The sequence below is a fragment of the Hordeum vulgare genome, chromosome 4H, assembly GCF_904849725.1.
Source record: "Hordeum vulgare subsp. vulgare chromosome 4H, MorexV3_pseudomolecules_assembly, whole genome shotgun sequence".
NCBI lineage: Eukaryota > Viridiplantae > Streptophyta > Magnoliopsida > Poales > Poaceae > Hordeum > Hordeum vulgare.
The window spans coordinates 259,330,524-259,354,935 of record NC_058521.1 but is presented as its reverse complement, the minus strand read 5'-3'; positions in this window follow the sequence as shown (position 1 = coordinate 259,354,935).

The window sequence follows — 24,412 nt, the reverse complement described above, 5'->3', positions numbered from 1 at the left end:
CATTTTTCTATTTTGTTTTCTGTTTTGAAGCTGAATTGTTCTGCTATTTATTTTGGCTCCAAACTTAGTTCAAAAATTATTTTTGAACACACTCAGATATTAGTTGGAACATTTCCAACCATTACTGAAGTTTTCAACATTTTTGAAAACTTGAAAGTTTTTGAATTCAAATTTAAACTTGAATTCAGTGGCTTTTTGAATTTAAATAAAATGCCAAATGTGTTTTGAAAATAGTTTTCTTCCCTGATAATTTGTTTCCAAGAATTGTGAGAAAACTTGAACTTTTCTTGAGGCCATTTTGGGTTCATTGATTTTAACAAGTTTTGAATTTCCTTGAATTTTGAGAAGTGGCTAGGGTTTTGGGGGTTTTGTTTCACCACTTTCTTTGAATTTGTTTCATGTTCTTGAATGCAATGAATGTAAACATGAGCACAATGCTAAAACCTAGTTAGGGATCCAGGGATGTGACAACATACTACTCTGTTTTTGACAGGTTCTATTTTGCGTGCATTGTTTGCTTGTTTTAATGTTTCCATACCTTATATTGAGTGATATCAATCATGCGAATTATATAATATAGTATTAATAATGTGAGAAAAATTGTGAATCTTGTATTGGCATTAGCTAAGTAAATGATCTGTCTTTATCATACTAAGCCATCTCATGAAGTTTGGTGTGTTTGAAGTTTTCAAGTTTTGAATGAGATGCCAATATGAGGAGAATAAAGAGCAGAAATAACCTAAGCTTGGGGATTCCCAAGGAAACCCCAAGTTAATATCCAAGGAAGACTCACGCGTCTAAGCTTGGGGATGCCCCGGAAGGCATCCCCTCTTTCATCTCCAACATTATAGGTATATCTTTCTTGGATCTATATTGTTATTCATCGAATGATATGTGTTTTTCTTGGAGCGTAATTTTATTTTGTTGTTATCTATTATGTGTTATTTATAATCTTTTTTTCAATAAAAGTCCCAAGTATGCCTTCAGAATGCTTGAATTGCATGTGCGATGTGTGCTGTACAAAAACACAAACTTATGTTGTAGTGTTTGAATTATCATATTTTATTGGAACGTGGAAAGTTTCTGAAATTCTTACACAGTACTGTAATATGAATTAATTATCATGTCCTAAATTTTCATAATTTTTTGTAAAAAATTACAATTTTTAAGTATATTTCTACACAATTTCCTGTTTAGAGAGATTGCTCTCATAGTTTTGTTATCTACTTATCCTATAGTTTCCATAGCTTATATTGGTAGATATAAATTGTAAAAATGATAGTATACAGTGCCTAATGTTTTAAAATTATTATGAAACTTGTCTTGGCAGTACATAAAGTGTTGATTTACTTTTATGTGTACTAACCTATCTTACGAGTTCTTTTCAAGTTTTGTGTGGATGAAGTTTTTGAGACTTAGGTGAAAGCGGGATATGAGAGGATTGAACGAGATACAAAAGATCAAGCTTGGGGATGGCCAAGGCACCCCAAGTAAATATTTCAAGAAGTCTCAAGCATCTAACCTTGGGGATGCTACGGATCGCACCTTTCTTCATAAACAACTATTAGTTAGCCTATGTTTAGCATAAATTTTTATTTGTCCACATGATATGTGCTATTCTTGGAGTGTCTTTTGTTTTATTTTCTGTTTGAAATAAAATATCATATCTGGAAATCTTTATTGATAGAGAGTCCTCACATAGCTACTTAATTGTTTGACTACTCATTGATCTTCACTTATATCGTTTGAGAGTAATTTGATTGAATTGCTCTAGTACTTCACTTATATATTTTTGAGCATGGCGGTGCTGTTATTTTGAAGAAATATGATCTCATGCTTCACTTAGATTATTTTGAGAGTTAGTGGAAACTTTTAATAAATCCTCTCTTGCTTCACTTAAATTATTTTGAGAGTTGAAAATTTTAAAGAAGCTTGTGCTCTCGTTCTTCACTTATATTTGTTTGAGAGCTTGTTATTAGCAATGGCAATTTGCTTTAAATGAAATTGGTCCCAAAGAGATAGATATCCAGGGGATATATAATAAACCTTTCATGAAGATCATTGCATGTTAAACGTGATTCTTTGCAATAGTTTTCCGAGTGATATGTGAGTTGTGTTGATGAGTAATTCTGCTTTAGTAAGAATATTGGTGTTAAGGTTTGTGATTCCCTATACATGCACATGAAGTCAATAATTATGCGATGAAATTACATCCTAATTGTGTTGTATTATTCGGTGATAGTTATGTTTAATGTTCATTTATGATGGTTTTAGTTCCTTGGTTGGGCACTTCTCAATCTATTTCCTAGCCTTAACTTGTACTAAGCAGGATTGCTGCTTGTGCAACCAAATCCTAAACCCAAAGTTGTGCAAAATGAGTCCACCATACATATCTATATGCGGTATTTTAGTGTTGTTGTAAGTAAATTTATATGTGCCAACTATGATGTTCGGAATAAACTTATGATTTATGTGCCCCTACTTCTCATGAAGCGATGAGGGGTGGCTGGTATCTTCTATGAGCTGGAAAGCTTTTGGTTGGAGCTAGTCAAACAAGGATTCCTCGCAAACCTCCAAGCTAAACCCACGTTGTTGGACGGTATTAAAGAAGCCCAGAAGGGACACGAGAACAACAAAGGCATCAAGAGGAAGATCAAGGAAGGCAAATCCCCAGGATTCTGAGTGGATGAGCAAGGAGTTGTGTGGTTTGGAAATCGCATATGCATACCCAACAAGGCGGAACTCAAGAACCTGATATTGCAAGAAGCTCATGACACTCTGTATTCAATTCACCCTAGTGGAACCAAGATGTACCAAGACCTCAGGGGAAGGTTCCGATGGCACGGCATAAAGAGGGAAATAGCCTTATACGTCGCTAAGTACGACATATGCCATAGGGTCAAGGTTGAGCACGAAATATGCCCTAGAGGCAATAATGAATTAGTCATTATTATATTCCTTGTTCATAATAATCGTTTATTATCCATGCTAGAATTGTATTGATTGGAAACACAAATATATGTGTGGATACATAGACAAAACACTGTCCCTAGTAAGCCTCTAGTTGACTAGCTCATTTATCAAAGATGGTCAAGGTTTCCTGATCATAGACAAGTGTTGTCAGTTGATAACGGGGTCACATCATTGGGAGAATGATCTGATGGACAAGACCCAAATTATAAACGTAGCATGTGATCGTGTCATTTTGTTGCCATTGTTTTCTGCGTGTCAAGTATTCATTCCTATGACCATGAGAACATGTAACTCACTGACACCGGAGGAATACCTTGTGTGTATCAAACGTCACAATGTTACTGGGTGACTATAAAGGTGCTCTACAGGTATCTTCGAAGGTGTCTGTTGAGTTAGCATGGATCAAGACTCTAATTTGTCCCTCTGTGTGACGGAGAGGTATCTCGGGGCCCACTCGGTAATACAACATCACATATCAGCCTTGCAAGCAATGTGACGCAAGTGTAAGTCACGGGATCTTGTATTATGCAACGAGTAAAGAGACTTGCCGACAGGTATAGAGATACCGACGAACAAAGGGAATGTTATACGGGATTATATGAATCCTTGGCACAAAGGTTCAACCGATAAGATCTTTGTAGAATATGTAGGATACAATATGGACATCCAGGTCCCGCTATTGGATATTGACCGAGGAGTGTCTCGGGTCATGTCTGCATAGTTCTCGAACCCGCAGGGTCTGCACACTTAAGGTTCGGTGATGCGTTAGTATAGTTGAGTTATATGTATTGGTGACCGAAGGTTGTTCGGAGTCCCAGATGAGATCACGGACGTCACGAGGGTTTTCGGAATGGTCTGAAAACTGAGATTGATATATAGGATGGTTTCATTTGGTCATCGGAAAGATTTCGGGCATTACCGACAGTGTACCGGGAGTGATGAATGGGCTCCAGATATTCACAGGGAAGGGCCCACCCACCCGGGAGTGAGACCAGTAGCCCTAGGGTGGCGCAGCAGCCCTTAGTGGGCTGGTGAGGCCAGCCCAAGTGGACGATGGCGCCAGAAGGAGAAAAAATCAAAAGAAAGAAAAAAAGGGATAGAGGGAGGTGGGAAGGAAGGAGTGGACTCCTCCTTCCCCAAACTGAATCTGCGTGGGAGTACACCTCCTCCTCTCAGCCGGCGCCCTTGGGGCTCCCTTGAGTCCCAAGGCTAGCCCCTCCCCTCCTCCTATATATATTGGTGGTTTTAGGGCTTTTGAGACCCAACTTTGCCACGTGCAACTCAAACCTATACCTCGTAGTTCTTCCTCTAGATCGGATTTCTGCGGATCTCGGGCGGAGCCCTACAGGAATAGATCATCACCATCACCGGCGCGCCGTCACGCTGCCGGGGAACTCATCTACTTCCACATCTCTCTTGCTGGATCAAGAAGGGAGAGATCGTCATCGAGCTGTACGTGTGCTAAACGCGGAGGTGCCGTCCGTTTGGTGCTAGATCGGGACGGGTCGTGGGATGGATCGTGGGACGACGGTGATTTGAATCACGAAGATGTACCACTACATCAACCGCATTTGTTAACAATTCACGGTTAGTGATCTACAAGGGTATGTGGATCCTACCTCCCTCTCGTAGATGAACATCACCATGATAGGTCTTCGTGTGCGTAGGAAAATTTATTTTTCTCATGCAAGGTTCTCCAACAGTGGTATCAGATCTAGGTTCATGCGTAGATGTTATCTCGAGTAGAATACAAAAGTTTTTGTGTGCGTTGATTTTCGATTTGCTGCCCTCCTTAGTCTTTTCTCGATTCGGAAGTATTGTTGAATTTAAGCGGCCCGGACCGACATTACTCGTACTCTTACGAGAGACTGGTTTCATCGACCAACATGCAACTCGTTGCATAAAGATGACTCACGGGTGTCGGTTTCTTCAACTTTAGTTGAATTGGATTTGACCGAGGCGGTCCTTGGAGAGAGGTTAAATATAAATTCACACATCTCTCTTGTGGTTTTTGCGTAAGTAAGATGCGATCATACTAGATACCCATAGCAGCCACGTAAAACATGCAACAACAAATTAGAGGACGTCTAACTTGTTTTTGCAGGGTATGCTTGTGATGTGATATGGCCAATGACATGATGTGATACATTGGATGTATGAGATGATCATGTTGTAATAGTTAATATCGACTTGCACGTCGATGCTACGGCAACCGGCAAGATCCATAGGGTTGTCTTTAAACTAACGTTTGTGTTTGCAGATGTGTTTACTATATTGCTAGGTTGTAGCTTTAGTAGTAATATCATAGATAGCACGACAACCTCGATGGTGGCACGATGATGGAGATCATGATGATGGAGATCATGGTGTGGCGCCGGTGACAAGAAGACCATGTCGGTGCTTTGGTGATGGAGATCAAGAAGCACAAGATCATGGCCATATCATGTCACTTATGAATTGCATGTGATGTTGATCCTATTATGAACCTCATTTTTCTTAGAACGACGGTAGCATTATAAGGTGATCCCTCACTAAAATTTCAAGATAAAATTGTGTCTCCCCGACTGTGCACCGTTGCGATAGTTCGTCATTTCGAGACACCACGTGATCATCGGGTGTGATAGACTCAACGTTCACATACAACGGGTGCAAAACAGTTGCACACGCGGAACACTCAGGTTAAACTTGACGAGCCTAGCATGTGCAGACACGGTCTCGGAACACAAGATACCGAAAGGTCGAGCATGAATCGTATAGTTGATATGATTAGCATAGAGATGTTTACCATTGAAACTATACTCAACTCACGCGATGATTGGACTTGACTTGGTGGATTTGGATCATGCGCCACTCAAATGACTAGAGGGATGTATATTTTGAGTGGGAGTTCTTGAGTAATATGATTAATTGAACTAATTATCATGAACATAGTCAAAAGGTCTTTGCGAATTATGTTGTAGCTTGCGTTGTAGCTCTATTGGTTTTTATATGTTCCTAGAGAAAATTTAGTTGAAAGATGATCAGAGCAACTTTGCGGAGTGAGTCCATAAACTGATGATTGTCCTCATTGCTGCGCAGAAGGCTTATGTCCTTAATGCACCACTCGGCATGCTGCACCTCGAGCGTCGTCTGTGAATGTTGCAAACATCTGACATACACGTTTTTGATGACTACGTGATAGTTCAGTGCGTAATACTTAACGGCATAGAAGCAAGGCGCCGAAGACGTTTTTGACGTCATGGAACATAAGAGATGTTCTAAGATATGAAATTGAGATTTCATGCTCGTGCCCTTGTTGAGAGGTATGAGACCTCCAACAAGATTATTTGTCTACAAAGTAAAGGAGAAAAGCTTAATTGTTCAACATGTGCTTAGATTGTGTGAGTACAACAATCGCTTAAATCAAGTGGGAGTTAATCTTCCAGATGAGATAGTGATGGTTTTCCAAAGTCACTGCAACCAAGCTGCTAGAGCTTCGTGATGAACTATGACATATCAAGTATAGATATGATGATCCTTGAGCGATTCACAATGTTTGACACTGCGAAAGTATAAATCAAGAAGGAGCATCAATTATTGATGGTTAGTAGAACCACTAGTTTCAAGACAGGCAAGGGCTAGAAGGGATACTTCATGAAAGGGCAAACTAGTTGTTGCTCTAATGAAGAAACTCAAGGTCGAACCCAAACTCGATACTAAGTGCTTCTGTTATGAGGGGAACAGTCACTGAGGCGGAGCTACCCTAGATACTTGGTAGATGAGAAGGCTGGCAAAGTCGACAGAAGTATATTTGATATACATGATATTGATGTGTACTTTACTAGTACTCCTAGTAGCACGAGGGTATTAGATACCGGTTCAGTTGCTAAGTGATTAGTAACTCAAAATAAAAGCTACGGAATAAACGGAGACTAGCTAAAGGCGAGGTCACGATACGTGTTGGAAGTGTTTCCAAGGTTGATGTGATCAAAACATCGCACGCTCCCTCTACCATCGGGATTAGAGTTAAACCTAAATAATTGTTATTTGGTGTTTGCGTTGAGCATGAACATGATTGGGTCATGTTTATTGCAATACTATTATTCATTTATAGATAATAATGGTTATTCTATTTGCTTGAATAATTACCTTCAATGTTTTATTGAATCTTGATCGTAGTGCTACACATGTTCATATTATTGATGCCAAAAGATACAAAGTAATAATGATAGTACCACTTGTGGCACTACCACTTGAGTCATGTTGGCATGAAATGCATGAAGAAGCTCCATGCTGATGGATCTTTGTACTCACTCATTTTTGAAACATTTGAGACATGCAAACCATACCTATTGGCAAACGCATGAAGAAACTCCATGCAGATGGATCATTTGGACTCACTTGATGTTGAATCACTTGAGACATGCAAATCATACCACATGGAACAAGAAAGTAACTTGTTGGTAGTAATACATTTTTGTGTGCAGTCCAATGAGTGCTGAGGCACACAGTGGATATCATTATGTTCTTACTTCACTTACGTTTTGAGTAGATACAAGAGTATTTACTTGATGAATCACAAGTCTGAAATATTGAAAAGTTCATATCTATTTCAGAGTGAAGATCGTCGTGACAAGAGGATAAACTATCTACAATATGATCATTGAGATGAATATCTGAGTTGCGAGTTTTGATACACAGTTAAGACAATGCGGAAATTGTTTCGCAAATCATGCCACCTAGAACACCATATTGTGATGGTGTGTCTGAACGTCATAGCCGCGCCCTATTTTATATGGTGCATACTATGATGTCTCTCATCGAATTACCACTATCGTTTATGGGTTATGCATTAGAGACAGCCGCATTCACTTTAAATAGGGCACCGCGTATTTCCGTTGAGATGACACAATATGAACTATGGTTTGGAGAAACCTGAGCTGTCATTTCTTGAAATTGTTGGTCTAGGACGCTTATGTGAAAAAGTTTCAGTCTGATAAGATCGAACCCGAAGCGGATAAATGCATCTCCATAGGATATCCAAAACAGTTAGGTACATCTCGTATCTTAGATTCGGAAGCAAAGAGTTTGTTTCTAGAAAAGGGTCCTTTCTCGAGGAAAGGTTTCTCTCGAAAGAATTAAGTGGGAGGGTGGTGAACTTGATGAGGTAATTGAACAGTCACTTCAACTAGTGTGTAGCAGGACGCAGGAAGTTGTTCATGTGGCGCCTACACCAATTGAAGTGGAAAGTGATGATGGTGATAATTAAGCTTCGGATCAAGTTACTAAAAACCTCATAGGTCGACAAGGTCGAGTACTACTACAAAGTGGTATGGTAACCCTGTCTTGGAGGTCATGTTATTGAACAACAATGAACCTACGAGCTATGGAGAAGCGATGGTGGGCCCGAATTTTGGCAAATGGCTGGAGGCCATGAAATCCGAGAGAGGATCCATGTATAAAACAAACTGTAGACTTCGGGAGAACTACTTGATGGTCGGAAGACTGTCAAGTTGAGATGGATCTTTAAAAGGAAGACAGACGATGATGGTGAAAAGTCACCATTTAGAAAAGCTCGACTTGTCGCAAAGATGTTTCCGACAAGTACAAAGAGTTGACTATGATGAGACTTTATCACTCGTAGCGATGCTAAAAGTCTGTTGGAATTATGTTAGTAGTTGTTGCATTATTTATGAAGTATTGCACATAAGATGTCAAAACATTGTTTCCTCGATGGTTTCCTTGAGAAAAGGTTGTATGTGATACAACGAGAAGGTTTTGTCAATCCTAAGGATGCTAACAAGTATGCAAGCTCCAGCGATCCTTCTATGGACTGGTGCAAGCATCTCGGAGTTGGAATATACGCTTTGATGAGATGATCAAAGCTTTTGGGTTTGTACAAGGTTTATGAGAAACTTGTATTTCCAAACAAGTGAGGAGAGCACTATAGAATTTCTGATAAGTATATGTAGTTGACATATTGTTGATCGGAAATAATATAGAATTTCTGGAAAGCATAAAGGGTTGTTTGAAAGGAGTTTTTCAAAGGAAGACCTGGATAGAGCTACTTGAACATTGAGCATCAAGATCTACAAAGATAGATCAAAATGCTAAATAGAACTTTCAAAGAAATGCATGCCTTGACAGGTTTTTGAAGGAGTTCAAAATAGATCAGCAAAGAAGGAGTTCTTGGTTGTGTTGTAAGGTGTGAATTTGAGTAAGACTCAAAGCCCGACCACACCAAAAGACAAAGGAAGGACGAAGGTCGTCCCCTATGCCTTAGTCGTAGAGTCTAAAGTATGCCATGTTGTGTACCGCACCTGATGTGTGCCTTGCCATGAGTCTGTCAAGGGGTACAAAGAGTGATCCAGGATTGAATCACTGAACAACGGTCAAAGTTATCCTTAGTAACTAGTGGACTAAGGAAATTTTCTCTATTATGGAGGTGATTGAAGAGTTCGTCGTAAAGGGTTACGTCGATGCAAGCTTTGACACTAATCCAAATAACTCTGAGTAGTAAACCGGATTCGTATAGTGGAGCAGTCATTTGGAATATTTCCAAATAGCACGTAGTAGCAGCATCTATAGGATGACAAAAAAATTTGTAAAGCACACATAGATCTAAAAGGTTTAGAACCGTTGACTAAAAACTCTCTCACAAGCAAGACATGGTTGAACCCCAGAATTGTATGGGTGTTCGATTCATTACAATCACATAGTGATGTGAACTAGATTATTGACTCTAGTGAAAGTGGGAGACTGTTGGAAATATGCCCTGGAAGCAATAATAAATTAGTTATTATTACATTTCCTTGTTCATAATAATTGTTTATTATCCATGCTAGAATTGTATTGATTGGAAACACAAATACATGTGTGGATACATAGACAAAACACTATCCCTAGTAAGCCTCTAGTTGACTAGCTCGTTGATCGAAGATGGTCAAGGTTTCCTGACCATAGACAAGTGTTGTCACTTGATAACGGGATCACATCATTGGGAGAATGATGTGATGGATAAGACCCAAATTATAAACGTAGCATGTGATCGTGTCATTTTGTTGCTATTGTTTTCTTCGTGTAAAGTATTCATTCCTATGACCATGAGATCATGTAAATCACAAACACCGGAGGAATACCTTGTGTGTATCAAATGTCACAACGTTACTGGGTGACTATAAAGGTGATCTACAGGTATCTGCGAAGGTGTCCGTTGAGTTAGCATGGATCAAGACTGGGATTTTTCACTCCGTGTGACGGAGAGGTATCTCGGGGCCCACTCGGTAATACAACATCACATCTAAGCCTTGCAAGCAATGTGACTCAAGTGTAAGTCGCGGGATCTTGTATTACGGAACGAGTAAAGAGAATTGCTGGTAACGAGATTGAAATAGGTATAGAGATACCGACGATCAAATCTCGGGCAAGTAACATACCAAAGGACAAAGGGAATGCTATACGGGATTATATGAATTCTTGGCACAAAGGTTCAACCGATAAGATCTTCGTAGAATATGTAGGATCCAATATGGACATCTAGGTCCCGCTATTGGATATTAACCGGGGAGTGTCTCGGGTCATGTCTGCATAGTTCTCGAACCCGCAGGGTCTGCACAATTAAGGTTTGGTGACAGTTTAGTATAGTTGAGTTATATGTGTTGGTGACTGAAGGTTGTTCGGAGTCCCGGATGAGATCAAGGACGTCACGATGGTTTCTGGAATGGTCCAGAAACGAAGATTGATATATAGTATGGTTTCATTTGGTCACCGGAAAGATTTCGGGCATTACTGGAAGTATACCGGGAGTGACGAATGGGTTCCGAATATTCACCGGGAGGGGCCCACCCACCTGGGAGTGAGCCAAGTATGATGGTAACAAGTTGGCCAACCTCTATATCGAGCATATTGTGAGCCTCCACAGAGTTCCGAATGAGATCGTGTCCGACAGAGGCACGCAGTTCACCTCAAGGTTCTGGAAGCAATTTCAAGAGGCCTTGGGAACCAAGCTCTCCTTCAGTACCGCCTTTCACCCGCAGACCGGTGGGCAGACAGAACGAGTGAATCAGATACTTGAGGATATGCTCGGCACTTGCGTATTGGCATACAGGACCAAATGGGAAGACTGTCTGCCCTTCCCTGAGTTCTTTACAATAACAGCTATCAGTCCAGTGTGTAGATGGTACCATTTAGGTATTCTACGTCCGCCAATGCCGCACACCCCTTACCTGGTCCGAGAGTGGTGAACGACTTATTTTTGGGCCGGACATCCTCGGCCACGCTGAAGAGCAAGTTCATCTCGTCCGTGAATGTCTGGAAGCCGCCAAGTCGAGACAAAAGAGCTGCACGGATACACACTGCCAAGAGGTGGAACTCAACCCTGGATACCACGTGTACCTCTGCGTCATGCCTCCTAAGGGGACGAAGCATTTCAACATCAAGGGGAAGCTTGCTCCAAGGATGAGATCATCGCAAGACGAGGAGAAGTTGCCTACCAGTTGGATTTACCTCTAGAACTTTCGGGTGTGCACAACGTCTTCCATGTGTCATATCTACGAAAGTGCCTCCAAGCGCGTGACTGTACGTATCCTTACAAGGACATCGACCATCAAGCCATCGATCTTCAGCCAGATCTTACTTATTGCGACAAACCAATCCATATCCTAGATAAAGCCGAACGTTGTACTCGAAGCCGCACCATCAAGTACTTCAAGGTCTAGTGGAGCAACCATAACGAGGCAGAAGCAACATGGGAGCGTGAAGACTATCTTAGATCCGAGTTTCCGTTCCTTTTTAGCACTTCGCTTAAGAATCTCGGGGATGAGATTCTTGTAAGGGGGATAGGTCCATCACACCCTGTTTTTGCACCACTTTGCCACCATTGTTTTCTTTTTTTAAAAATGAAATAAATTAAAACTTTTTAAGTAAGTGTTATGAGTGTCTTGATTGTCATTGCTTGTATATGTGCTTGTGAGTAGATCACCAAAACCAATTTTTATAAAATATTATTCTTCAAAAATCCTTTTATTTAATTTTTGTAGCTTCAAACCCCTCTTTGGGATTTGCACTACACGTCCCTGATTTAAGGTCAGTGCTTTTACCCAAAGGTTGTATTCTGATTCTAATATTAATATAACTCTCCAAAACTATAAAATATTTATTTCTAAAGTCGTTTTTTCTATTTTACTTATATGCCCTTCTAAGGCCAGAAGTGGTATTTCTTGGTGAAAAAATATTTTTCTACCTTAGTAAAATCTCATAAAATTTAGGAAGACTCTCACGATATATATTTTCGATACATAACGGTTTCAACCCCTAGTCATGTTCAAAATACTAGAATAAACCCTTGAAGACCATTTCTATCTGTTTTGATATTTTGAAATATTTCCAAAGGAAATATTCCCAATAAATTCTAAGAAAAATGTAGCATGTCACACATGCTATATTTGGTGATCATGCCAAGTTTCACCCCATTCCAAGGTGATTTGGTTCACCAAATAATCTCGGAAACCTTTTTGTCCAGAACCAAGTTGGAGCAACTCTACATTGCCAAGTTTGTCCAATTAGTCTCAAACTTTGAAGGAGAGTTCACAACCCCAAATTAGGAGGGCATGCCAAGAATTGGATTTGTGGGAATTGATTTGATCACATTTGCTCACAACATTGCATATCCATTTTTTGGATATTTCCAAGTTTACATTCTCAAACTTACCCATTTAAGCTCAAAATTGGTAAAGCCTCCTAATTATGTCCATTATCAAATCGTGGTAGCTCTCAAAGCTTTTGGAGGAGGTTAACTCCCCTAAACCAACCACAAACACCTTCTGTCAGTTTAGAAAACCAGCACCTATCACCCCCAACTATTACTCCCTTCACTCCAAATTTGTGTCACATGTTGCCTGTGCCTCCCCACAGCTGCAGCCGAGAGATCCATCACCAGTTCAATAAGAGGGAGACAAAATCCTCAATTTACCACCTGAATCAATGTTGTCAGCACCGGTTTACCACTCCTCCTTTTGACCAGCTTGATTCCCCTTGGCCCCAAGTATCCAAAGAGCATCTACTACACCCTGAGACTCCCCCAGACATGGCCCGGACGCGCCAGAGCATGCCAGCAAGCCGTGGCATGCCAAAGCTGCTCTCTAGATGCGCTATAGTGGCACCCGAGCCCAGGGAGGCCAGCCACGGTAAGATCCTACCCCCTCCTATTGCCCCTCTTTGACCACATCATCGACTGAGGCCAGAGCAGTGTGCCCACGCACTCCCGAACCGGCCAGAAGACCTCCCCCCACCACCACAGCGCGCCAAGAGCCTGCCCCAGCTCCTCGTAAAGATGACACTCAGTCTGAAACCACGTGCGCAATACCACGGGCTCGCTCCAGAGACCGCTCTCCTCCTCCTGCCACTATATCAGCATCGTCGATGCAAAACCTTTCGATGGAATGTTCGCCCACCTATATATAGGCCCCCCGGCTCTTCCCCGCACCTCAAGCACCTCCCTCTAGCCTCCAATCGACCACCCCCAGTGATCCTTGAGCTAAACAAGCACCGGTGCTTGAGATCGACCGAGGCGCCACCGAGTCGGGGCTCCGTCGATCATGGGACACACGCACGCTTCGACGCTTCTTCCACCTCCCATGTGACCTCAAGAGCTTCCTGGTTCTTCTCCACCTCTTCCCCATCCTTCGCCACCATCTAAGTGTCATCTCCAGCACCTTCCCGAAAGCGTCCACCATGTCTTCTTCATCGTCGATGACAAAGGCCATCACCGCCGTTCATTCGACTCTCCTCCGAAGGCGAGAGTGGCAGGAGTCCATTCTTGTACTCGCCTTTCCTCGACATCACTCGAGCTGCCGCCGGTGAGCATCTCCCCCTCTCTGGCTCGAGGTAGACGACGACTTGACAGGTGCGCCCCATCTGTCAGTGTCTCCCTCTCTCTCTCTCCTCCCCCTTGCAGTCAGTGGCCCCACGGCCCCGTGCATCAGGTTTGAACCGCACGGCGCGCGCGCACCTGTGCTGGTTGGCTGGCCGGCCAGATGGGCCATCCCACCTGTTGGCTGGCTCAGGCCTGGACATTGCCTTTTTATTTTCATTTTTAAATAACTGATTAAATAAATTCCATAGGTTTAAATATTTACTCTAATTCAAATCTTTTTACACCCTAATTCTTGTAAATTATGTAGTATTTAATAATACTGCTTATGTAATTTTATTAAAACTTTCATACACAGTTTTGATTTAAAACCTAGTTTAAGTATTTTAGCCTCTGTTAAAAAGACTTTTAGAAATATTTTCCACTCCAAAACCAGAAACAAATATTTTTATAGATAAGTTTATTATTTTACAGAATAGCGTAACATTTTAGATCTGAGTTTGTGATGTGTTTTTGGTTGTGATTCTTATTATTGCTATTACTCTACGATGATAGATCCCGTGTTTGACGAAGGACTTGGACCCGAAGACCTCGAAGACCCTGGATACCTAGCTGACCAAGGCAAGCATCCCTTTGACCATGTCTGAGAAAATAGTTTATGCATGCCATGTTGATTACTTTATTCCGATGCATATGATCATGATTAGTCGATAAACCCTCGGTATGGTGTTACCAACGGCTCGTCTGGAGCACTTGCATTTGAGAATGACCTCACCATCCATGAGGGTCACACTGATAAAAAGTTGACAAGTAGATAGTAGTGCTACGCATAGGATAAGAATATGTTTGGTGATGGTAACACAGAGGTGATTACAAAGACTTTCCACAAACCCCGTTGGGTGCCACCAATGCTCGAGCGTGATGGTGTGAGATGGTGACCACTTGAGAAATAGGTGGTGTACCGGAAAAGATTTTGTGTGTGTGGTTTCATAAATGGGATTAGATTTAAGATTTGCTGACCAACCCAACCTTACATGTGCGACCACGATGCCCTTTTATGGGACGGGGCTTTGTTGATTACTTTGGTCGGTGTTAGCAAAGAGCCCGCATTACTAGTGATGGGAGTGATACGGTCACTCTCGGGATGGGTTCATGCCAAGAAGGATGACTATGTTGTTTTTATAGGTTTCGGGCACACCGTTGGTCCCTACATGGATGATACGGTCAAGAGTTGGTGTTCGTAAGACGTACATCATGTGGGTTGGGTACCAATTGATACGTCTACAACGTATCTATAATTTTTTATTGTTCCATGCTATTATATTATATGTTTTGGATGTTTTATATGAACTGATATGCTATTATTTTTGGGACTAACCAATTAATCTAGAGCCTAGTGTGAGTTTTTGTTTTTTACTTGTTTTTGAGTATTGCAAATAAGGAATATTAAAGGGAGTCCAAACGGAATAAAATCTCCGGAATGATTTTTCTTGGACTAGAAGAAACCGGCCAGACATGGAGAGGGGGGCAGGAGACCTGCCGGCAGTTGACAAACCTGCCAAACTTGGAGAGGGGGGCACATATTCTAGCAATCTTTTATATCTATCTCTACCAAACCTCATCCTTGCAAATAACTGTGAAGGGATTGACAACCCCTTCTTAGCGTTGGGTACAAGTGTTTGATTGTTTGTGTAGGTGCGAAGATTGGGGCCTTGCTTGTTCCTCCTACTGGATTGATACCTTGGTTCTTAACAAACTGAGGTAAATACTTATCTACTTTGCTGCATCACCCTTTCCTCTTCAAGGGAAAACCAACGCAAGCTCAAGAAGTTGCAAGAAGGATTTCTGGTGCTGTTGCCGGGGAGGATACATAGCAAGATCAAGCCTAGCAAGTACCCATCCCAAACTCATCTCTTGCATTTACATTATTTGACTTTTTCCTCTCGTTTTCCTCTCCCCCACTTCTAAAACGATTTTCAGAAAATACCAAAAATATTTGCCTTTTTATTCGCCATTCTTCTGTTCGTCTTTTCTTTTGCTTGCTTGTGTGCTAGATTGCTTACTTTGTCACGGTGACTCAAGAGAATACCAAATTATGTGAATTTTCCACTACTAATAATAATGATATTATTAGTACTCCGATTGCTCCCGCCACTAGTGCGGAATTTTATGAAATTAATACCGCTTTTCTTAGTCTTGTTATGATAGAACATTTTTTGGCCTTCCTAGTGAAGATGTCGCATCCCATCTAAATACTTTCGTTGAGTTGTGTGATATGCAAACGAAGAAAGATGTGGATAATGAAATTGTTAAATTGATGCTATTTCCTTTCCCACTAAAAGATTGTGCTAAATCTTGGTTTTCATCTTTGCCTAAAAATAGCATTGATTCATGGAATAAGTGTAAAGATGCTTTTATTTCCAAGTACTTTCCGCACGCTAAGATTATCTCCCTTAGGAACGATATAATGAATTTTAAGCAACTTGATCATGAGCATGTTGCACAATCTTGGGAGAGGATGAAACTATTGATTAGGAATTGCCCCGCGCATGGTTTGAGTTTATGGATGATTATACAAAAATATTGCGGGATTGAATTTTACTTCTAGAAATCTTTTAGATTCCGTCGCGGGTGGTATTTTTATGGAAATCACATTAGGAGAAGCTACTAAACTCCTAGATAATATCATGGCAAATTACTCTCAATGGCATACATAAACATCTCCTACTAGTAAAAAAGTGCACGCTGTTGAAGAAATAAATACTTTGAGTGAAAAGATGGATGAATTGATGAAATGTTTTGCTATTAAGAGTGCTCCTACTCACCCCAAAGATATGCCTTTATCTTCTTTGATTGGAAATAATAATAAATCTATGGATGTGAATTTTGTTGTTAGGAATAATTTTTGCAATAACGCATATAAAAGTTGCTCAAGATTGATGATTTGGCTAGGAACGTTGATAGAATTTCTCTTGAGATTGATTATCTGAAAATTAGATCTATTCCAACCAAGCATGATATTAATGAGTCTTTAAAAGCTATGATAATTTCTATTTATGATTGTAAGGAAAGAACCGCTAGAATACGTGTTAAGCGTGAATGGCTTGAAAAGGTGTGTTCTCATCATAATAATGATGAAGATCTTAAAGTGATTGATGTGACTCATATAGAATCTTTGTTTTCTAATATGAATCTTGAAAGAGATGGGACTCGAGATGAGTCAACTTTAGTTAAAAGGCATCCCAATGATTTGGATTTTGTAGATCTTAATGCTAAGATTGATAAAAGTGGGATTGAAGAGGTCAAAACTTTATATAGCAATGAACCCACTCTTTTGGATTCCAAGGACTTTAAGTATGATAGTTGTTCTTTGATTGATTGTGTTTCATTTTTGCAATCAATGTTGAATTCTCTACATGCTTATAATCAAAATAAAGCTTTTACTAAACATATTGTGGATGCTATGATGAAATCTTTTGAAGAAAAACTTGAGTTGGAAGTTTCTATATCTAGGAAGATTTATGATGAGTAGGAACCTACTATTAAGATTAAAATTAAAGATTATGAGTGCCATGCGTTGTGTGATTTCGGTGCTAGCGTTTCCACGATTTCAAAAACTTTATGTGATGTGCTAGGTTTCCGTGAATTTGATGATTGCTCTTTAAGTTTCCATCTAGCGGAATCCACCATCAAGAAACCTATGGGAAGGATTAATAATGTTCTTATTGTCGCAAATAGGAATTATGTGCATGTAGAGTTCATTGTTATTGATATAGATTGCAATCCTACAAGTCCTATTATTCTTGGTAGACCTTTCCCTAGAACGATTGGTGCAATTATTGATATCAGGGAACGAAATATTAGATTACAATTTGCACTAAGGAAAGGCATGGAGCACTTTCCTAGAAATAAAATCAAATTATCTTATGAAACTATTATGAGAGATACTTATGGATTGCATACCAAATATGAAAATGCCTAGATCTATTGCATTATGCCTAGCAAGGGACGTTAAACAATAGCGCTTGTTGGGAGGCAACCCAATTTTATTTTTATGCTTTTTTTGCTTATGTTTTTGAGTGATGCACACATTATTACCTCTTTAATAATTTGGTTTTATTTTTTTAATTATTTTTTGAGCCAAGTAAGACCTTTGGGATGGTGTGCGGTGTTTGCAAGTTGATTTTGCTGAAAACAGAAACTTTCGCTTTCATTCCAATAATTTTGTCAATTCACTGGAACAAGCTTTTGCTCTGAAAATTTTACACAAGATTGATATACAAATTTGCTTATTTTCCTAATTTTTCAGAATTTGTAGAGTTACAGAAGTATTCGAAGTTTATAGATTGCTACAAACTGTTCTATTTTTGACAGATTCTGTCTTCTTTGTGTTGTTTGCTTATTTTGATGAATCTATGGGTTGTATCGGGGGGTGAACCATGGAGAAGTTGGAATACAATAAATATGGCACCAATATAAATAAAGAATGAGTTCACAACAATACCTAAAGTGGTGATTTATTTTTCTTATACTAACGGATCTCATGAGTTTTCTGTTGAGTTTTGTGTTGTGAAGTTTTCTAGTTTTGGGTAAAGATTTGATGGACTATGGAATAAGGAGTGGCAAGATCCTAATATTGGGGATTCCCAAGGCACCTGAAGCCATATTCAAGGATACCATAGAGCCTAAGCTTGGGGATGCCCCGAAAGGCATCCCCTCTTTCGTCTGCAATCCATCGGTAAATTTACTTGAGGCTATATTTTTATTCACCACATGATATGTGTTTTGCTTGAGCGTCTTTTATGATATGAGTCTTTACTTTTTAGTTTTCCACAATCACCCTTTCTGCACACATCTTTTGAGAGAGAGACGCTCAATCATGAATTTATTAGGATACTCTATGTGCTTCACTTATATCTTTTGAGCTAGGCAATGTTGCTCTAGTGCTTCACTTATATCTTTTAGAGCACGGTGGTTTTTTATTTTATAGAAATTAATAAACTCTTGTACCTCACTTATATTATTTTGAGAGTCTTTAAACATAATGGTAATTGGTTTCGGTTATGAATTTAGTTCTAATATAATGGTCATCCAAGAGGGATATAATAAAAACTTCCATATTAAGTGCATTGAATATGATGAAAAGTTTGATTACTTGCATATACTTTTGAGATATGAAGATGGTGATATGAGAATCATGCTAGTAAGTAATTGTGAATTGGAAGAAATACTTGTGTTAAAGTTTGTGATTCCCGTAGCATGAACGTATGGTGAACCATTATGTGATGAAGTCATCGGAGCATGATTTGTTTAATGATTGTCAACCTTTGTGTGGAGGTCGGGATCACGTGATGGTTAACTCCTACCCGGGACCATGCGTCTAATACTTTGCTTCGATAACTAAGAGTATTTTTCAATAAGTATGTGAGTTCTTTATGACTAATGTTGAGTTCATGGATAATACGCACTCTCACCCTTCCACCTTTGCTAGCCTCTCTATTACCACGCAACTTTTGTTGGTACGTTAAACCCACCTACCTCAAAATAGCCACCATATACTTTCCTCAAAACAGCCGCCATATCTACCTTTTATGGAATTTTCATAGCCATTCCGAGATATATTGCCATGCAACACCACCGTTCCGTTTTTTATGACATGCACCATCACTTCCATATTGCTTATAGAGTCATATTTTGTTCTAGATATCAAGTTGTAATCTTTGAGTTGTAAGTGAGACTATATTGCTTATAGACTCACATTGATATCTATTAATGGGCATCTCCATTGCCCGTTGATATGCCTAGTTCATGTGAGACTATATTCTATTGCAACCTCCTTATTTTCTACTCACTCACATTGATATTTATTGATGGGCATCTCCTTTTTCCTCTTACAACCTCGACCATATTCTATTCCACCTATAGTGCTATATCCATGGCTCTCGCTCATCCTTGACACAAACGTGATACCTATATGCATAATCATTGCCTTGGATATCTTCATAATTATTCGCTTTTCTATCAATTGCTCGACAGTAGTTTACCCACCGTATTATTTTCCTTCATGAGAGAAGCCTCTAGTGAAACCTATGGCCCCTGGGTCTATTTTCCATATTATACTTTTAGATCTATAAACCAAAAATACCAAAAATACATTGCTGCCATTTATTTACTTTTGTTTTACTTTTCGTTCTAGCAATCTTTTATAACTATATCTTTCAGATCTCATCCTTGCAAATAACCATGAAGGCATTGATAACCCCTTTTTAGCGTTGGGAGCAAGTGTTTGATTGTTTGTGTAGGATTGAAGATTGGGGCCTTACTTGTTCCTCCTACTGGATTGATACCTTGGTTCTCAACAAACTGAGTGAAATACTTATCTACTTTGTTGCATCACCCTTTCCTCTTCAAGGGAAAACCAATGCAAGCTCAAGAAGTAGCACCAGTCAAGTGGACTCTTTGTCTAGTGTCGCCAGGGGAAAGGCAATGATCGGGTACTTACCTCGGGTATGTTATATACTGCGAGTCATGGATGACACGAAAGTTCCTGGATCTCGCCGGTACAACACGCAACCTCTACAGAGTGTAAAACTTTTCGAATAACCGTGTCCACGGTCAAGGACAGTTGGGTAATCCCGCTTAAACTACGTCGAGTCCTTTCCACATAAACCAACTTTGGGTGTGTGTGTGGTTGAGAAAGATGATACTTGTCAAGTCGGATGACTTGGCATGAAGGGTGAACAGGGGATGGTCTTCCCTCGAAAGATATGTTGATATCTGTAACCTGTTCTCAGGGTTACCAATTACCTTGTAATGCATGATCATACAAACACTTGACCATGTTGCTGCATTTTAAGGAAAAACCTGCTTTACGCAAAGGATGCATACTTGTGATATATCATGTTGCATTTTTGCCTTGTTCCACATCATGGGTTGCTTGCGAGTACATTCAAAGTACTTATTGGCTTGCCACTTGTTATTTTATTTGACTAGACATGGAAGAACCGGAGTATGGAGAAGAATCCATCGTCCGAGACGGACATGTGAACTAGGACGCTTCCCAGTCAGAATGCGTGTAGGTTGAGCCTAATGGCATGGGATCACAATTCAACCAAGATTTCCGCTATTAGATGAGTTGATGTGATTCACCTTTATGGCCCTATCTATGTAAGACTTTACCATAATGGTCAATACCTCTATGAGACGTTATTCATGGATGTAAGACTATTGTTATTCAGTATCTCTGTGTTAAGTGAACATTGATCTCTGGGATCACTGTACACGTTCCTTTGGTGGTCTCGATTCGTAAGTCGGGGTCCCCACAGTGGTACCAATTCGTTCACCTAGGGCATTTTCCAAATCTCAGTGAGACCGATTTCAAACTCGAAATACCAATTCCTGAAATCTGTCAACAGAAAGTTGTTCACATGATTTCGGTGGCACCCATATGAAACTTGGTGGTACCGAGAAATTAGGGTTTGGCAAAGGATCTATCATTGGAAAAATTGGTAGGGCCAAGTGGGAAAAGTTGGTGGTACCGATTTTGCTGTTTTGGCTTGGGACACAGATATTTGTGGGAGAATGACTGAATATTTTTGCTGGCTATCTGTAAGCACTTGAGCAACTAATTCATCATATATCTCACCTCCTTCTAATAGTATTGGCTTTCATATGGACTCGAAATGTGATTTATCACAAATGTAAAATGTAGAGTCTCGTTGCTTGAAGCTTGAGCCAATTCTATTCCTTTCCTTGCATCAAGGCGTTTCTCCTCACAATCCTTTAGCAAATGCATCTTTGAACTTTTCTGAAATATACTTGGATAAAATCATTATTTCAATGATACATGTATTGTGATTAATTATCAAAACCAATTGATACGTCTCCAACGTATCTATAATTTATGAAGTATTCATGCCATGTTTACAACAATTTTATATGATATTGGTATTCTTTTATTAGAACTAACCCGGACTGACGTTGTTTTCAGCAAAACTATCATGGTGTCGTTTTTGTGTAGAAATAAAATTTCTCGGAATGGGCTGAAAATTTACGGAGAATATTTTTGGAAATTATAAAAAATATTGGAGCGAAGAGCTGGGCCAGGAAGTGGACAAGGAGGTCACAAGCATGCCAGGCGTGGCCACCCCCTAGTTGCGGCCCTTTGGCTTGTGACCTCCTCGGGAACCGTCCTAACGTGATTCCAATGCTAAGTACTCCTATAAATATGCAAACCTTCGAAAAGAAACCTAGATCGGGAGTTCCGCCGCTGCAAGCCTCGAGAGCCACCAAAAACCAATCGGGAGCCCGTTCCGGCACCCCGTCGGACGGGGAAACAATCACCGGAGGACACCTTCGTCATCCCGGAAGTCTCCTTGATGAGGAGGGAGTAGTTCACCCTCGGGGCTGAGGGTATGTACCAGTAGATATGTGTTTGATCTCTCTCTCTCTCTCTCTCTCGTGTTCTTGAGATGGCACGATCTTGATGCATCACGAGCTTTATTGATATAGATGAATCATATGGAGTTTTCCCTTTGAAGTTTTCTTATCCAATTGAGTCTGTAAGGATTTGAGAACACTTGATGTATGTCTTGCGATGGGATATCTGTGGTGAGAATGGGGTGTTCTATAGATCCACTTGATGTATGTTGTGATGGTCAACTTGCGGGTTCCGTGACCTTGGGAATCTATGCACGGGGGTTGGCACATGTTGTCGTCTTGACTCTCTGATAGAAACTTTGGAGCACTCTTTGAAGTTCTTTGTGTTGGATTGAACATGATGAATCTGAAACTGTCTGATGCATAACATATAATCAAGCCCATGGGTACTTGTGGTGATATTGGAGTATCTAGGTGACATTAATTAGGGTTTTGGTTGATGTGTATCTTAAGGTGTTATTTTAGTACGAACACTAGGGCTTCTCGTGACACTTATAGGGATAGCTCATAAGATAGATCGGAAAAGATAACTTTGAGGTGGTTTCGTACCCTGCAATAATTTCTTCGTTAGTTCTCCGCTATTTGTGAATTTGGAGTGAACTCTTTGTCGCACAAGATGTATTTACATATGATTCAAATATATTAGTATTATTGAGAGAACTTGCACTAGTGAAAGTATGACCCTACGCCTTGTTTCTAAGCATTGCAATACCTTTTGTGCTCACTTTTAACATTAGTTACCTTGCTGTTTTTATATTTTCAGATTACAAAAACCTATATCTACCATCCATATTACACTTGTATCACCATCTATTTGCCGAACTAGTGCACCTATACAATTTACCATTGTATTGGGTGTGTTGGGGACACAAGAGACTCTTTGTTATTTGATTGCAGGGTTGCTTGAGAGAGACCGTCTTCATCATACGCCTCCCACAGATTGATAAACCTTAGGTCATACACTTGAGGGAAACTTGCTATTGTCCTACAAAACTCTACGCTTGGAGGCCCAACACGAGTCTACAAGAATAAGTTTCTTGTTTTTAACTAGTTTGGTTTTATAAAATAAAACTACAAAAAATGGAATTGAGCTTGCCTCATATGCTTCATCTTTTCAATGTCTTTCGTGAAAATGATGGAAGGGAAAATTGTGCTCAAGTGTTAGAAGAAGAAGTTATTAAAACGTTTGGCACTAAATCTTGTAGTGATGAGCATGATAGCAATACTGTTAGTATGAATTCTCTGAATATTCATGATGCTAATGATATGCAAAGCTACAAGCTTGGGGTTGCTATGCTAGATGAATATGATATTTTTAGTCCCCCAAGTTTTGATGAGCAAAACTATTATGATGATAGCATGCTTCCTATGAATGATGATTATTGCTATGACATGTATGCTATAAAGAGTGATAGTAACCATGAAACTTTTTATCATGATTTTAATATTCAAAGTGGTTATGTCAATCAAGTACCTCATGATAGTTATTTCGTTGAGTTTGCTCCCACTATTATGAATGAGAAGAACTTTTCTTATGTGGAGAGTGATAAATTTTTTATGCTTGTATATCACGAAAATAATGTTGTATGTGATAGTTATATTGTTTAATTCCTTCATGATGCTACTTAAAATTATTATGAGGGAGGAACATATTCTTGTAGGAATTGCAATAATATCAAGTTTCCTCTCTATGTGTTCAAAGTTTTGAAGTTATGCTTGTTTTGCCTTCCTATGATAGTTGATTCTTGCCCCCATAAATTGTTTGTTCACAAAATCCCTATGCACCGGAAGTGGGTTAGACTTAAATGTGCTTGTCATGAGATTCATGATGCTCTTTTGCATGTTATATTCATTATTCCTATGTGAGCATCATGGAAATCATCATGCCTAGCTAAAAGGCTTTAAAGAAAAGCGCTTGTTGGGAGACAACCCAACACTTTTACTTTATGTTTTTTGGTGTTAAAATGATTAAGCTACTGTAGTAATCATGTTTTATGCCTTTTAATTCAATAAAGTGCCAAGTAAAGCCTTTCGGATAGCGTGGATGATAATTGACTTGGTTCTGTGCAAAAACAGAAACATTTGCTCTGAGTCCAGAAATTTTGTAAATTCACTGGAACGTTCTTTTGATCTGAATATTTTACACATGAT